The sequence below is a fragment of the Abramis brama genome (assembly GCF_963993115.1).
Source record: "Abramis brama genome assembly, chromosome: 12".
NCBI lineage: Eukaryota > Metazoa > Chordata > Actinopteri > Cypriniformes > Leuciscidae > Abramis > Abramis brama.
The window spans coordinates 38,387,905-38,404,636 of NC_139974.1; the positions used below are offsets into that span (position 1 = coordinate 38,387,905).

The 16,732-nt window shown below is 38.2% G+C and overlaps 1 protein-coding gene across 2 annotated transcripts in view; it reads right to left on the reverse strand.

The window, feature by feature from the left end:
- csmd3b (CUB and Sushi multiple domains 3b) overlaps nt 1–16,732 on the reverse strand; it is a gene marked incomplete at its 5' end in the record, with an annotated part of 449,682 nt that overhangs the window by 101,348 nt on the left and 331,602 nt on the right. The gene's annotated exons all lie outside the window — the stretch shown is intronic.

Below are 16,732 nucleotides of genomic sequence, written 5' to 3' on the forward strand. Positions count from 1 at the left end.
AAAATCTAACACCCAGCAGTGTGTAATTTCTTTGCATCTCCTTTCGAATACAACATTCAAATTACTAGACAAAAAATGATATCCTGAGAAAAGTGGATTTTGAGGAGTATAGCGCCATAGACCTCCATTCATTCTGCACTCGTCCTGTGAGCGCCCTCATATGGAGCCAGAGTGGAACTGCAACCAGTTCAGAAGCCGGAAGTTTACTGAGAGTGAAACTTCTCGCCTTATTAGACATTCTCTGACAATACTTTAAACGTCAACAAGAAGTGACGTCACCCAACATCACTTAGAGCACCTTTAAAGCAACACCAAAACACTTTTCCTCTGCGGTCCCCCTACAGGTTGGAAGCAGAATTGTCCATTACCGCTGTTGTAAATAATTTCGCCTACCGCAGCCTACCGTCGCACACACGCTCGCTGTTTATCCAGCACCGGCTGAAACGATGAACGATGTCCACAGACTATGTTGCATGATTTTATGAAAGTATGAAGTATTGCGACATCAGAAACTAAGAAAAACAAAATAATGACTATTGTAACACTTGCCGTAAAGCAAGTCAAATTTGTAGTTTCTTATGTGTCATTCGAACTACAGATCCGCCACCCGATCTGGCAAACTTGCATAGTGTGGCGAATGCAGAAGTGCCGTTCACCCTGTTACGACTTGATGAACCACTGAAACGATTTTGGAAACATTATTTTAAGGTACAAAATAATCTTTGGTGTTGCTCTAAGGTTAATCAAAGAACAAAAGAAAAAGAGAAAATCATCCACTGCTCTTGGCTGAAAAATATTTGTAGCTTTAATAAGAATTAATTTATATTTAATTCACAATTTATGCAGTGAAGACTGAAGTGTTTGATAACTATTTAATTTCTGTATATATCCTGTTAGACCTACCTGAAAATCTTAAAACACTGTTTACAAGGTTACATGGGCCAAAAACAACGAAAACAATAATGTTTTGTGCGTTTTGACAGGGCAAGGAAGAATCTGAACCAGTCTGACTGGGTCAATAGAAAAAATTGAGCCCTGATATATTGAAGGGCAAGTAAATGTGACATTTATTATAATGGGTTAAGTTCCTTTGAATTAAAAGTTGTTATATTTTTAAAAGCTTAATAAATGTTTAAATTGATAGCTTTTAATTATACTGTAATGCCGAATGGCTATTATTAACGGCTAAAATTGAGAAAATAAATCAATTTCATAGAGACATCAGTAGCAGTAATGGTGTCTGTGATATCGGCCTTCTTTCAAAAAAAGCTGCAATTAAACAAATATTTAATGAAATAACTAAATAAAAAAATAAAGAAATTGCTAAAAAATTAACCTAAATTATCATGAAAAAAATAAAATAAAATAAAAACTTGTAGATTAACTTGTAGCATTTGAAGTGATTTATTGTTTTATTTGACATTTATTAAGTCAAAATATAGTTTTTTTTTTTTTTTTTTTTACATTGACCATTTATCGACCATAAAGCACACTAACCAAAGTGACCTCTCGAGTGACCTCTGTTGAGAATTTAGATTCCCATTTAGAAGCCACTATAGTCAAGTCAAGTCAAGTCAAGTCACCTTTATTTATATAGTGGTTTTTACAATACAGATTGTATCAAAGCAGCTTCACAGTGATAACATGAAAATAATACAACAAAGTTTGTTTCTAGAAGAAAATTGCGTCACAGTCCACCTTAAGTAAGGCAGGTCAATAATATTGTTGAATATTAAATGTCCCCAACTAAGCAAGCCAAAAGCCAAGGCGACAGTGGCAAGGAACTCCATCAAGGTGACAGCTATAGTACTTGAACATGCGAATACATTACGCAGAATCATGTTTCTTCAACGAATCTGTGCATTTTAGACCAGCGAGAGCTTATGTTTATTTCAATCATCTCCCTGTATCATGAGTGCCACTGTGCATTGGTTTCGTTCTCCACTTGCTTCACTTGTTACAGTTTCATCTGTGTCCAATGCTTTGATGTTTCCACCATTAGGAGAAAATCATTAGTATGCTACTCATCACCATTGCATCAAATCCCTACCCTATATCTTAAGGATTAGAGAAGATTAAACAAAACATTGTACGACGAACAAAACTTAGGGAAAAAGTTGTATTCTACTGACCTCATTGGGATCTCTCTTTTGCTGGCATGGTTAAATTAATTGAAAAAAGGCTTTAAATATAGCAGCCAAGCATCAAAATGCAGTTCTCAGGAGTGGATGAAATTAGCTCTGGTCTGTAAAGTCATGATATAAATGGACAGATTCTTCTGCTCGAAGGGCTCAGACTACATCCTTAACCGTGTCTTTGAAATCTGGCAGAGATTCCAGTGATTCAGCAGGACTGTAGGATCGATGGAGAGCTTCATGCGCTCAGCATCGCCACTGTGTGATTAAACAGTTCTCTGCTCGGCAATACAAGCGTGTAATCAAACTCTTGCAGAAACCAATTTTGAAAAAATGATTTATTTGTCTTTTGAGGTAAACAAAGAGCTTGATTACTTGGACCTGATTGGCTTTATTGGCATTGCATGCGGCGGCACCTGCTGCAAAGTTCTGGACAACAAATGACATTTCACCGGTTTGATTCCACTGAATCACAGACTGAACTACTTGAAATAATTTACTACACTTATATGTCTGTCATTTATGAATGACTTCCTCAAAAAACACTTTTTTTTCTACTGATAAAGTATTTCTATAAGCGGTTTAATTCATAACATTTAATTAAAATAAAATAAAAATATTAAAACAAAATTAATTAATCAAAACTAAATCCATAAAATGATCTATATATGAAGTGCCTGCCGGAACCCTTTATAGTTCTATTTAGAACTAGGGATGCTCCGATACGAACATTTTGGCAGACACGATAAGTGATAATTATTTTCATTTGAAAGCTGATAACCGATTGGCCGATAAATCTAAATCCACACAATGAGAGCACACAATTATAATGATGTTCTTACCATAATTTTATGTAGCCTATGACAGACTAGCGCTGCACATGTTGCATGTTAACTGTTTTGTCTTTTTTGAAGTGATTCCAATCATATTTCAAGCAATTCAAAGCCATCATGTTGAACAGTGCGCATCTGAAGTGTCTCAGCTGAAGGAAATAATCCATTATTTAAGATACCGGCCAAATTTTCTTATCGGGATTGATAACATTAAAAATGAACATATATCGGTCGATACCGATATGGTGGCTAATATATCATGCATTCCTATTTAGATTATTTTATTGTAAAGGCCAACTCACACTGCAACAACCAACGCCGACAGTCACCAGATTACAGTAAGTCACTTCTCAGACATCCCAAAACCCGATGGAACGTTCAATCAGCATAAAAGAACTAGCATTGTGTTGTCGCCTCGCGTTGGCAGCGTCTCGGCAAAAAAGCTGTGGTTGAACACACCAACGGGACTACATGCGACTCTCGGCTAACATGTACGTTCTGCACGGGGTCCGAATAGTGCCGAAGGTGTGGTACACACTGCAAAATCTGGGCTGGCCGACGCTCAACGACTATCAGGCCGCTGACCGCCGGCTTGGTGTGTTCGGGCCTTCAGAGTGAACCACAGATAGATGACAGCGGCCTATGTAGGAAGTACGCAGCCTTCGACATCTGGAGCCCAGCTATAGTGCGAATTGTGGGCACTTATGAAATCAGGCTGTTATTGAAAGTGGCTGCAAACTCTGGAAAATGAATCATGCCTCATCAAGTCTGTTGCCAGCTTGCGTGCAGGGAGTAGACGTGTCCCCTATGCCTTTGATAAGAACAATAGAAGGGAAGATAGTGGCGGTCCTCAATCCATTATTCTTGAGTTTCCCATCTCCAAGGCTTTAGCGATGCCAAGACAATTACCCCTTCATGTCAGAAAACAATCGTGCGGCCGCTAAGGTTTCGCTCGCATGCACCAAACAAAATGGGGCAATGAGAGAAAACAAATCAATTTGGAAGGATAAAAATTATACAGTTTATTTATTCATTTATTTTAGAATGTGAATCTCAACAAAAGACGGATCCCTTTACGCGTGCTTTTACGCACCTATTAATAATGTAGAAGGCTTAAGTAGTACATGTTGTAATCATACTCAACCCATTATAATTACATTAGGCCAGGGAAAGTTTGAAAGATGAAGACAGGGTGACGTCCTCATCAGGGACTGCTTTTGTAAAGTGAAGCTGAGAGAAACTGGACTTAAAATGCTTTTGGGACAACAAAATGTAGACGTATTGCTGTAATATTCATGGAACATCAAAATGTAATGTCAAATGTACCAAAAAGCATTTAAACAGCAGAACTCAAAATAAGTATATATAATAAAATGCATGTCAAGTGTATTAGAATGTGTTTGAGAACTACACAGTTGCACTAAAGTGCATTTTAGCAATAGTGCTGTTCAAAATAAGTATTATTAATGTGTTTCAGATGTCAGACCTTACAAAAATGACATACTTAAAGGGATGGTAATTTCAACTAAGTTACACTAAGCTGTCAACTAACACTAAGTTGTCAACACTTCGAAAAAAATCAATTACATTGATTTGGGAAAAGCCCCTAAAAGTCCATTGCAAAACTCACAAGTGTAAGGGAAAAGTGGAAAACGTTTCCGAAGTTTTGACAACTTAGTGTTAACTAATAATTGTTGCAAACTGGTACTACCAACAAAATATTAGTTCATTCCTGGAACTGGGCGTCGTTACACTACATCCTTATGCATCGCTTTCTGTCAGGACTTTTACGGCTTTTCCCAAATCACTGAAGTGACCTCGACGTCCGGGTTAGCGGTAGCATTAGCCATCAGGCAAGTGTTATTTAAATAAACTCCTGATGTACTTACAAACTTTCCAATGCCTCGTTTTATGAGTACAGAACCTATTTGTACTACTGTAGAAGTTTGGTGCCATTCTGGGCATTATTAGTGGGGTAATTTACGAGATACATCATAGGATCCATTAGCGCCTGCACTAAACCATCCGGCTGATATCTCTAAATAAGCTCTAACTTTAATAATGTTCGACCAAGGGAAAAAAAGCTTCTGGGGGGTGTTTGGCTCGAGGTCATGGTGCAAAGGACCCTAGGTTGATTTTACTCCGAACCATCCCTTTAAGTGATATATATGTGCATATAGGAGGAAGGAAATCCAGACTACATTTACAGCCGACAGAAGGTTGGTTCATGAGTCAGAGTTTAGTAATTCCTGACACACACTGTAGCTCATCCTCAGCTTCTTGATGCCATTCCTTACACTTTCCTTTTGCTTCCCCGTAGCCCTTTTTTGAGAAGTGCCAATTGAAGCTGGATGTGTGCATGACATGAGCAGCGCTTGGACTGAAGCAAAGATCTGTGCGTGTATTTTGATTAAGATTAAAAGAGAGAACGCACAAATCAATATTCACAGCTCTGATGGTTTACATACTCCCCCAGCCGTCCTCTCACAAATGGAAAATTAATTGGGCAGATTTCTATTTATAGTATTGGCACTTTCCACTAATAGGCTACACTTCGTGTCCCATCGCTCACTTTAAAAACATTAGATGCAAAAATCCCATTTTGTGTTGTGAAAACTGTTAGATGCACAACCTTTCAAAAGCCTGGGGTCAATACGATTTTCACAAAACACCTTTATCGCAAATAAATGCTTTCATTTCATCAAAGAATATCATGCAGCACAACTTCGTTCAACATTGATAATAATCAGAAATGCAGCAAATCATGTTAGAATGATTTCTGAAGGATCATGTGACACTGAAGACTGGAGTGATGATGATGAAAAGTAAAATATATTCATACAGAAAACAGTTTTAAATTGTCATAATTTTTCACAATGTTACTGTTTTTACTGTATTAAAAAAACAAAAAACAAAAAAAACATTAAATAGTCTTACCCTTCCCAAAGTATATTATATCATTATAGTATTGTATTAATATAAAATTGTGCAGCATTATGGCTTTTTGTTGTTGTTCTTTTAAATATATGTTTTATATTTACTTTATAAATGTTGACAATTTAATCTTCTAAATCAACATGCTCTTTTCACTCAACATTTATATGAACATAATAATAAACATTTAGGAGTTTCAGGCTCTATTTTGTACCCTATTCACAGAAAGTGTCTTCATGCACTCATGTAAGGCTGAAGCATGTCCGTATGTTATGAGAATAAGTATGAAGCATCACTCATATGCAGATAGTTTCGCTCTCAGAAAGGCCTTTGGCTTTAATTCACAGTTTCTTTCTCCACTGCAGAAGATTGGCCTTTTCCATACATCCTCGTACGCTTAACACACTCTGACAGATGCTTACCGGCTGCTATGGAAATGAGGCCTGTGATTAATTCACACCTTTTCCTTCTTTTCTCATGACTTACACAATTCAGAAAATAAAAAATAGCTTTGTGGTTCCCTGTCTCTCCATCTCTGGAGCTTGACTTGATCACCAATTCAATTTGGTCTTTGAAAGAAACAGAAGTGAATGGGGAGGGAACACACCTTTCCTTCTCCCCGTGACAACTCAGGTGGAGAGAGGCATGATTTCAATTTACTTTCATTAGCATAATCTGCAAAGCATGCTGGGATACCAGTCCTGCAGTGGTCTTGCAGTTAGAGCAAAATAGAAATTCCCCTTGATAGAAACACCCTGTTGTGCTGGAAAGAAAAGAGAAAAGCAACAGCAAAATACCTTAAAAGCAACTCTATTTAATATTTATACCAATGCTGAGGTATTAATTCACCTATAAAACAAAAACAAAAAACAAAAACATGTCTTTCCTTCTTCTGTGGAACACAAAAGGTGATATTTTGAATAACGTCTCAGTGTTTTCTCTATACAATGGAAGTCAGTGGGTCTAAAATGACCCCAACCATCAGTGCTGTAAGTGTGTTATCGAACCAGTTTGGTTTGTTTTATTTTGTGTGTGTGTATGTGTATGCGTGAGCGTGTGTGTGTGTTTTAGGGTTCCCGATGGCTTTGTTAAAATAAACCAAACAATCGATGTATACAGTATACACACATACGCATGCATGAAAATTAAAATAATAAAAAAAGACACTTGACAACACATTTGAAACTAACGATAACTAACACAAATTAAACTAAGTGAAAGGAAAAATAGAAAATAAAACAAATAAAACTAAATTAAACAACAGTTTAAACAGGGTGAGGTGTAAAGCTGGTGTTGTTGCGTCATTCCTGCATCAAAATGGCGATATTGTTCAGATGTCTTTTCTTAGAAAGGCAAACACTGCTTTACCAGACAACACACACACACACACACACACACACACACACACACACACACACACACACACACACACACACACACATTCTTGTACATCTATCTTTATGAGGACATTCATTGACACAATGCAATCTCTAGCCACTTACCCTAACCTTACCCATCACAACTAAGTGCCTAACCCGACCCCTGACCCTAAACCGACCCTTAACCTCATTATAACCTTATCCCTAAAACCCAGTCTTGACCCTCAAACAGGCCTTTAAAGGCTCTCAGAAATCCAGCCAAAATGTCCTCACTTTACTCTCTTTGTCCTCACTCCAATGGTCTAAAACTCAAACTGGTCCTCACAAAGATACACACACTCACACACACACACACACACACACCGGGTGTGTTCAGTATGCTGTCCAAGCCTCTCCATGTCTTTGTTCTCTTATTAGACTCTCTCTTTATATGACTCAGAGGACAGAGGTCACTCACGCACAGATTTACACCCCGGGGTCGTCGTCTTGTTCGGGGCGAGAGGTCTCTGCTCGGATTCCTAGCACACCTGTCTGGATCTGCAGGCATGGGCTGGACATCCGCCTCACACATCAATGCCCGTCCCGTAGGGACAGAGATGCTCGCGCACAATCTGCCAGGATCTCTTTGAGGTGGGAGATTCCTCAGGGCTCATCGGATGAGCCGGTGAAAAGCTGGCGGGATGAGACTCGCTCACATGCACAACCTTCACTGTAGACTGACAAATCAGCAGAAACCTTCAAACCTAAAACTACATTCTTTCAGCTGTCCGCTTCACATCTGTATATGCCACAAAGGTTCAGGGTTTGTTCTTTTTCACTTGAAATATAATCCATACGGTAAACATGACCCACAAGCCATTTCCCCACCAAATGAATAATTGATAGATAACATGTATGAACCCTACGCGTATCAAAATCGAGTTGGCTCCAGGTGCAATATCCACGAAAAAACAACATATTCAGACAGGGATAAAAATACAGTGAAAAAAGCATGGCCACCTGTGCATGTGTTATCAGTGAAGGATGTTCTGCAGTGTGTGTGTGTGGAGGACAGATAGCAGCGTTCACACTCACCACATGGTGGGGATAGAGGAATCAACACACGCTGCACGCACAAAACACAGGGAGAAGCTCCAAAAGCCTGCTTGTGTCTAAACATAGACATTGCAGAAGGTGCAAATATTTAGATTTTTCTCATTGCTAATGTTGTGTGGTGTAGTGGTTAAGCCTCAGAGAGCCAATTGTAGCCTTTTTATATTTACTATGGTTAAAAACAACAACAGCAGTCTGATCTCTGAAATGTTTGCCAGGAAAATAAAGTGTTTAAACTTGCATATGTTTAGACTATTTTCCACGCACAAATACAACCGTGATGGTGCGTCCCAATGCACATACTTCTGCACTATTCTATGATGTTTTGTAGTATGTAGTGTAGTGTGTTCACACCGAAAACTCCAAATAGAAAAAGTGCACTATAAATACCTGGATGATGCACATAATTAACCGAAAAAACTAAATGTGGAATGTTGGAGACGTCATGCACTCAACCATACTCATGTAACCTTATAAAATTCACACACTACACGGATGAGTGCATAGGTACATAGTGTACAAGTGTATAGTCTTGTCATTTGGGACACAACTTAAATCTTATGGGTCCATATTTTTAGGAACTAAAATATAAATAGGAACCTGTAAAATAAAATAAAAATACATTAAAAAAAATATAATATAAGTATATATATAAGTAATAATAATAAAACGTTTTTTTAAATATATTAAAGGGGTCATGAACTGGATTGTTTTATTATTTTATAATGTTGCCTGGGGTGCCCTTATAATGTTAGTATGATTTTTACATCAAAAATTGTCATAATTTATAAATAAAAGCCATTTTTCCAAGCCTGATTTCAGCCTCAGATTTGAACGCTCTGTTTTAAGGGGCGTGTCTGCTGTGAGACTGCAGTGCAAACGCCCACTGCTGTGATTGGCTGACATGCTTGCATATGAAATAGCTATAACATGAACTCTCTCGAAAACCTTTACTACGTTTTTACTATTACAGCTATCGAGATTAACAAATCGTGAAAAGTATCGTTTAAAGCATTATATTTAAATCTATTCCATCACATGAAAGGTTGCAGCATGATGAGCACTGACTGAGCAGATGACAGACAGTCTGTTGATCGCGTGAATAAGGATCTTATCATTGCAACGTAATTTTTGCACTCTCACAAATGCTTACACCAAATCACAATGCAAACACGATGTGAATACACAGTAAGAGCTTCGTTGTGTAGTGTAACAGTGTCATTATTTCATCACGAGTTTGGTAAGTGTCCAGATAAGCTCTCGCGGCTCGCGCTGTGCTGTTTGATTGACAGCTTGGGCGATTGGAAAGGGTTCTTTGATCGCTTTCTGTATATAATTTAATAACAGTTTAAAAAAGATTCTTTTCATAATACTACGAGAAATTATGTGAAGTTGATCGTTTAGTCACTGATACATAAACAGTATTGAACGATTTTAAGAGAAATATCTGAACTTGAATAATTAGATCTGTGTCGGGAAATTGTGACTGACTGATTTAATAAAGTTTAACCATGCTGGAATCCGAAGGAAGCTTATGCAGACTGTCTTCTTCCACAAACAGGCACTGCACAATATTTAGTAAACAGCATGTTTATTGCTTGGAAGTAGCTCGATCCGGTTTAGCAATTATCATGTCCTATGTTATTTAGCATGATTGGGCGAATCGGTGGGCGGGGCTAAACAGGCCGTGTTGAAGTCATAGACTGGTTGAAGTAGGCGTTGATCTTCTTTTGTGGAGGCGGTGTTTTATCCTCTTTGACGTCATAGTTCCCCACTTTGAAAAACGAGTCGTTTGCTGAGCCTGATGTCTATAAAAGCTTTTATTGGACTAACAAGGTAGTTTTCAGTTCTGAAACTTACAGGATATTATTATAGTATGATGATCTCTTGTATGTCAAAAGCTCAAGGAAATTTTGATTTCTCAGTTCATCACCCCTTTAAAACAGTGCTGCATTTTGCAGTGTGATAAATAATCAAATCCAAATCCAAAATCCAAACATTAACGTCTTTTTTAATTTTTATAACCAGTGGCTTTCAAAGGAGGAAAAAAATAAAGTTTATTATCAATATCAATGTCGAATGTCTTGAGGGTTAAACCTCTAATCCCTCATGCTCTTGAGGAAGCTCTTCACAGCGGGTTCCTCTGGGCTTCAGCGCCTTGCATTGGCCCTCTAAAAGGTGTAATCTAAATCTACTTTAGACAAAACCATCTACTCATGGCTAAAGTACAGCTGTGATCAAAGTACAGTTGATCAAAATCGACTGCTGGCAGTAGATCCTTTTCCTACTTAGCACCAAAACTTTGGAACAGTCTTCCTAACATTGTCTGGGAAGCAGACACACTCTGTCAGTTCAAAGCTAGACTAAAATACATCTTTGACCTAGCATACATATAACACATTATAGACATTATTTCATAATTCAATGTTAGACTGCATAGATCAGGTCAGCCGGAACCGGGAACACTTCCCATAAATCCTGATGTACTCGTTACATCATAAGAAGAATGGCGTCTACACTAATATTAGTCTCTCTGTTTATCCCGAGGTTTACCGCAGTCCGCCGGATCCAGATCTGATGAAGGACCTGCGCTTGGACACGACAACAGTGCAGTCCTTAAGTGTCAACTAGTGAAGGCCTCCCTCCCCTCCCTTTACCTCTCTACAGATAAAGCGTTGTCGGGATAATTCCGGTTCCCATGGCTACGCGGAAGCGATAAAATTCTGTATTATTAATTTTAAGGCCAGACAAGTAGTATGCTGAGGGTTGATTTGTAGGGAAGGACTACACGCCTGCGCACATATATTCAAACGCACATACCTATAGACTGAACTCGTAATACGCATGTGCACGCCATCAGCGTTCTCACTGGTTTGCGTTTTTGAAGTTTGCGCAGAAAGAACTGAAGAGTTTTCTGTTAAAACGGTGTCGTGTTAGCGGCCCCTGAGTTAATAACTAATGATCGTTGCGACAGAAGTGAATCAATCAAAACTAACTTCAGCTGGACAATAACTTTATTCTAGAGCTGCTATAAAGCCAAAACACTTTACTTTAATTTCCTATTATCATTGTAAAGCTGCTTTGGAACAATCTACATTGTTAAAAGCGCTATATAAATGAAGATGACTTGACTTGACTGTGTGTGTTGCTAATGTAACTGTCGTAGGCCAGTGTCGGTGTGTGTAAACCTCTCTCCTCTGATCTCTCCCGGCTCTATGTCATCCTCAGATTCTACAGCATCTATAGTCAAATAGGTTAGACTGAAGTCAATAACGATGCATTTCATTTGTACCATCATGGCTATGAAACTGCACTTTTAGTAAAGTAAAATCAAATATCTGTGTATAAACAGCAAGACTATGTAATTCAGAGCATGTATACTAGTGAACCGCATATGTAATTAATTAACAATTAACACTGAAGACAGGCTTATGGTGCATCAGAGCGCTATTCTGACGGTGTAAGCACTTCGATAATTATGATGGACCTTGCCAACATGTAAGGTCAGTTTGATATATGCCTATTTCCTTCATGTATATTGTGGACATTTAACCTTCACTGTTTCTGGCAGAATAACATCTGCTTCTTTGCTAATTACCTGGACAATAGCCATGATGGCATCAGAATTGTGCAAGTTTATGGTTGCACTGACCCTGACAATCAGCTGACATTAACCTTAATGACAACTCTTTCAGCTTTTCAGGTCACTCTATATAGATTCTCATATCAGCATATATTTATGATTAATGTTGTGAAATATTACAATTTAAAAATACTGTTTACTGACTAGTGGACTGAACTTAATTTATTTGAAATGGAAATATTTTGTAACATTATATATACATTTACATTATATATATATATATATATATATATATATAAAATGTAAATGTATATATAATGCTACAAAATATTTCCATTTCAAATAAATTAATATATACAGTGAGGAAAATAAGTATTTGAACACCCTGCTATTTTGCAAGTTCTCCCACTTGGAAATCATGGAGGGGTCTGAAATTGTCATCGTAGGTGCATGTCCACTGTGAGAGACATAATCTAAAAAAAAAAAATCCAGAAATCATAATATATGATTTTTTAACTATTTATTTGTATGATACAGCTGCAAATAAGTAATTGAACACCTGTCTATCAGCTAGAATTCTGACCCTCAAAGACCTGTTAGTCTGCCTTTAAAATGTCCACCTCCACTCCATTTATTATCCTAAATTAGATGCACCTGTTTGAGGTCGTTAGCTGCATAAAGACACCTGTCCACCCCATACAATCAGTAAGAATCCAACTACTAACATGGCCAAGACCAAAGAGCTGTCCAAAGACACTAGAGACAAAATTGTACACCTCCACAAGGCTGGAAAGGGCTACGGGGAAATTGCCAAGCAGCTTGGTGAAAAAAGGTCCACTGTTGGAGCAATCATTAGAAAATGGAACAAGCTAAACATGACTGTCAATCTCCCTCGGACTGGGGCTCCATGCAAGATCTCACCTCGTGGGGTCTCAATGATCCTAAGAAAGGTGAGAAATCAGCCCAGAACTACACGGGAGGAACTGGTCAATGACCTGAAAAGAGCTGGGACCACCGTTTCCAAGGTTACTGTTGGTAATACACTAAGACGTCATGGTTTGAAATCATGCATGGCACAGAAGGTTCCCCTGCTTAAACCAGCACATGTCAAGGCCCGTCTTAAGTTTGCCAATGACCATTTGGATGATCCAGAGGAGTCATGGGAGAAAGTCATGTGGTCAGATGAGACTTTTTGGTCATAATTCCACTAAACGTATTTGGAGGAAGAAGAATGATGAGTACCATCCCAAGAACACCATCCCTACTGTGAAGCATGGGGGTGGTAGCATCATGCTTTGGGGGTGTTTTTCTGCACATGGGACAGGGCGACTGCACTGTATTAAGGAGAGGATGACCGGGGCCATGTATTGCGAGATTTTGGGGAACAACCTCCTTCCCTCAGTTAGAGCATTGAAGATGGGTCGAGGCTGGGTCTTCCAACATGACAATGACCCGAAGCACACAGCCAGGATAACCAAGGAGTGGCTCTGTAAGAAGCATATCAAGGTTCTGGCGTGGCCTAGCCAGTCTCCAGACCTAAACCCAATAGAGAATCTTTGGAGGGAGCTCAAACTCCGTGTTTCTCAGCGACAGCCCAGAAACCTGACTGATCTAGAGAAGATCTGTGTGGAGGAGTGGGTCAAAATCCCTCCTGCAGTGTGTGCAAACCTGGTGAAAAACTACAGGAAACGTTTGACCTCTGTAATTGCAAACAAAGGCTACTGTACCAAATATTAACATTGATTTTCTCAGGTGTTCAAATACTTATTTGCAGCTGTATCATACAAATAAATAGTTAAAAAAATCATACATTGTGATTTCTGGATTTTATTTTTTAGATTATGTCTCTCACAGTGGACATGCACCTACGATGACAATTTCAGACCCCTCCATGATTTCTAAGTGGGAGAACTTGCAAAATAGCAGGGTGTTCAAATACTTATTTTCCTCACTGTATATATATATATATATATATATATACACATATATATACATATATATATATATATATATATATATATATATATATATATATATATATATATATATATATATATAAATAAATGTAACAATTTAATGCATAATTTTCTTAAAAAATAAAATAAAAATAAATTTGACCCCAAACTATTGAATGGTACTGCAGTGAGGAAAATAAGTTAAAAAAAACAACAAAAAAAACATCACACATATACGCGCACACATATACGCGTGCGCACACACACACACACACACACACACACACACACACACACACACACACACACACACACACACACACACACACACACACATACGCAAGCACACACATGCTAGCACGCACACACCTACGCACACACACACATGCGCGCGCACACACACACACACTTCATTGGCACTGATGGTTCCATGAAGAACCTTTAACATCCCCAAACCTTTCATTGCACAAAAGGTTCTTTATTGTGGAGAAGGATTCTTCAGATTATTAAAATGTTCACACTAATAAAAAATAGTTCTTATAAGAAATATTCACTAAAAGGTTCTTTGGGGAACCAAATGTGCTTCTTCTGTAATCGCTGCGAAAACCCCTTTTTGGAACCTTTATTTTTAAGAGTGTATTGCAAATCTTTATTTTGAAGCTAATATCAGTTTTTGAATAAAATATCGGGCAGATGATTCAAAAACATATTAATAATGTTCTATTGAAATTCAATGAGAAAGGTGACAAGGTTGCTAATGCAACACCTACAAAGTGCTCAGACTGAGCTTCCCGCATGATCACATATATATATATATATAAATAAATTTAAAAATTTAATGCATAATTTTCTTAAAAAATAAAATAAAAATAAATTTGACCCCAAACTATTGAATGGTACAGTACATTTATATTCACAAGACGACTTAATGCTTTGATCTATTTTTGTTACACTTGTTAAAATATTTGTCCAAACTAATCTCACAGCTGTCAGATCTTCAGTAGCTTACTATAAAAGGAAGTATTGAAGCTAAAAGTTAAACACCACAGAAACCCTTCCGCTGAGATTTTAATTTGAGAATTACTTTTGGAAAACACTGTGCTTAAGTTCCCTTAGCCAACGGCAAAGTCAAGAAATGACACTTACTGCTTGACTGTGATTTACCAGAGGAGAGAACTTTAGCACCTTTGGTCTGACTGAGTCATGAAATGCAACAAAAATATAATAATAATAATAATAATACAGAGTCGTGGTGTTCCTCTGCTTTCTCTTTCTCGCTGGTAAATGAACATTGCCTTGACTTCTGCTCTGTTCAGATGTTTTGGCTCTGGGGCTTGCAATTCCCAATCCTCCCAGGCTTTAGAATAGCTTTGTAGAGAGAGAAGAGCGATCCCTTTCCAAGAGAGCGTCTCAGTCAAAGACATGCAACTGTGACTGTGTGAGTGTGTGTTTGTTTGTATGGAGGTCAGAGTCAGCCAGGGGAAAAGCTATTTAGTGACAGAAAATATAGAAAGTGTAACTGTTCTAATGGTCGCCCCCGGCATTCAAAAAGGGAGTTTATTTAATGTCTCTATATGCATTCATTTTGAATTGATATGTTGTTGAAAGTCTTTCTTGTTTTTCATCTACATATGAAGGCGCCCTAAAGCAAATTCCTAATGATAAATCAAAATACTGAAATACTGATATGGTCTCTAATGTTACATTCATTCATACTATACATGTCTTCATGTACAGTATATAGGAAGGTGTAATGTAGTTATATACGCTTTGCTTCAAATTCCACAATATATCAGTTAAAAAACTAATTTGTTTTATTAATGTATTAATTACAATGACCACTATGTATCTAATAAAGTCTACACACACACACACACACACACACACACGCACGCACATGTACACACACACATGTACACACACACATACACGCGCACACACACACACACACACACGCACACACACACACACACACACGCAAGCACACACATGCTAGCACGCACACACACACACACACACACACGCACGCGCACACACACACACACGCAAGCACACACATGCTAGCACGCACACATACACGCACACGCACACACACATATATACACACATATGCAAGCACACGCACACGAGTACACACACATATACACACATACGCAAGCACACACACATATATATATACACACATACGCAAGCACACGCACACGAGTACACACACATATATACACACATACGCAAGCACACACATGCTAGCACGCACACACACGCACACATACGCGCACACACACACACATGCACACATACGCGCACACACACACACACACACACGCGCACACATATACGCGCACACACACACACACACACACACACACACACACATACACACATAAGCAAGCACACACATGCTAGCACGCACACACACCTACGCACACACACACGCACACACACACGCACACACACACGCACACACACACGCACACACACACGCACACACACACGCACACACACACACACACACACTTCATTGGCACTGATGGTTCCATGAAGAACCTTTAACATCCCCAAACCTTTCATTGCACAAAAGGTTCTTTATTGTGGAGAAGGATTCTTCAGATTATTAAAATGTTCACACTAATAAAAAATAGTTCTTATAAGAAATATTCACTAAAAGGTTCTTTGGGGAACCAAAGGTGCTTCTTCTGTAATCACTGTGAAAACCCCTTTTTGGAACCTTTATTTTAAGAGTGTATTGCAAATCTTTATTTTGAAGCTAATATAAGTTTTTGAATGAAATATCGGGCAGATGATTCAAAAACATATTAAT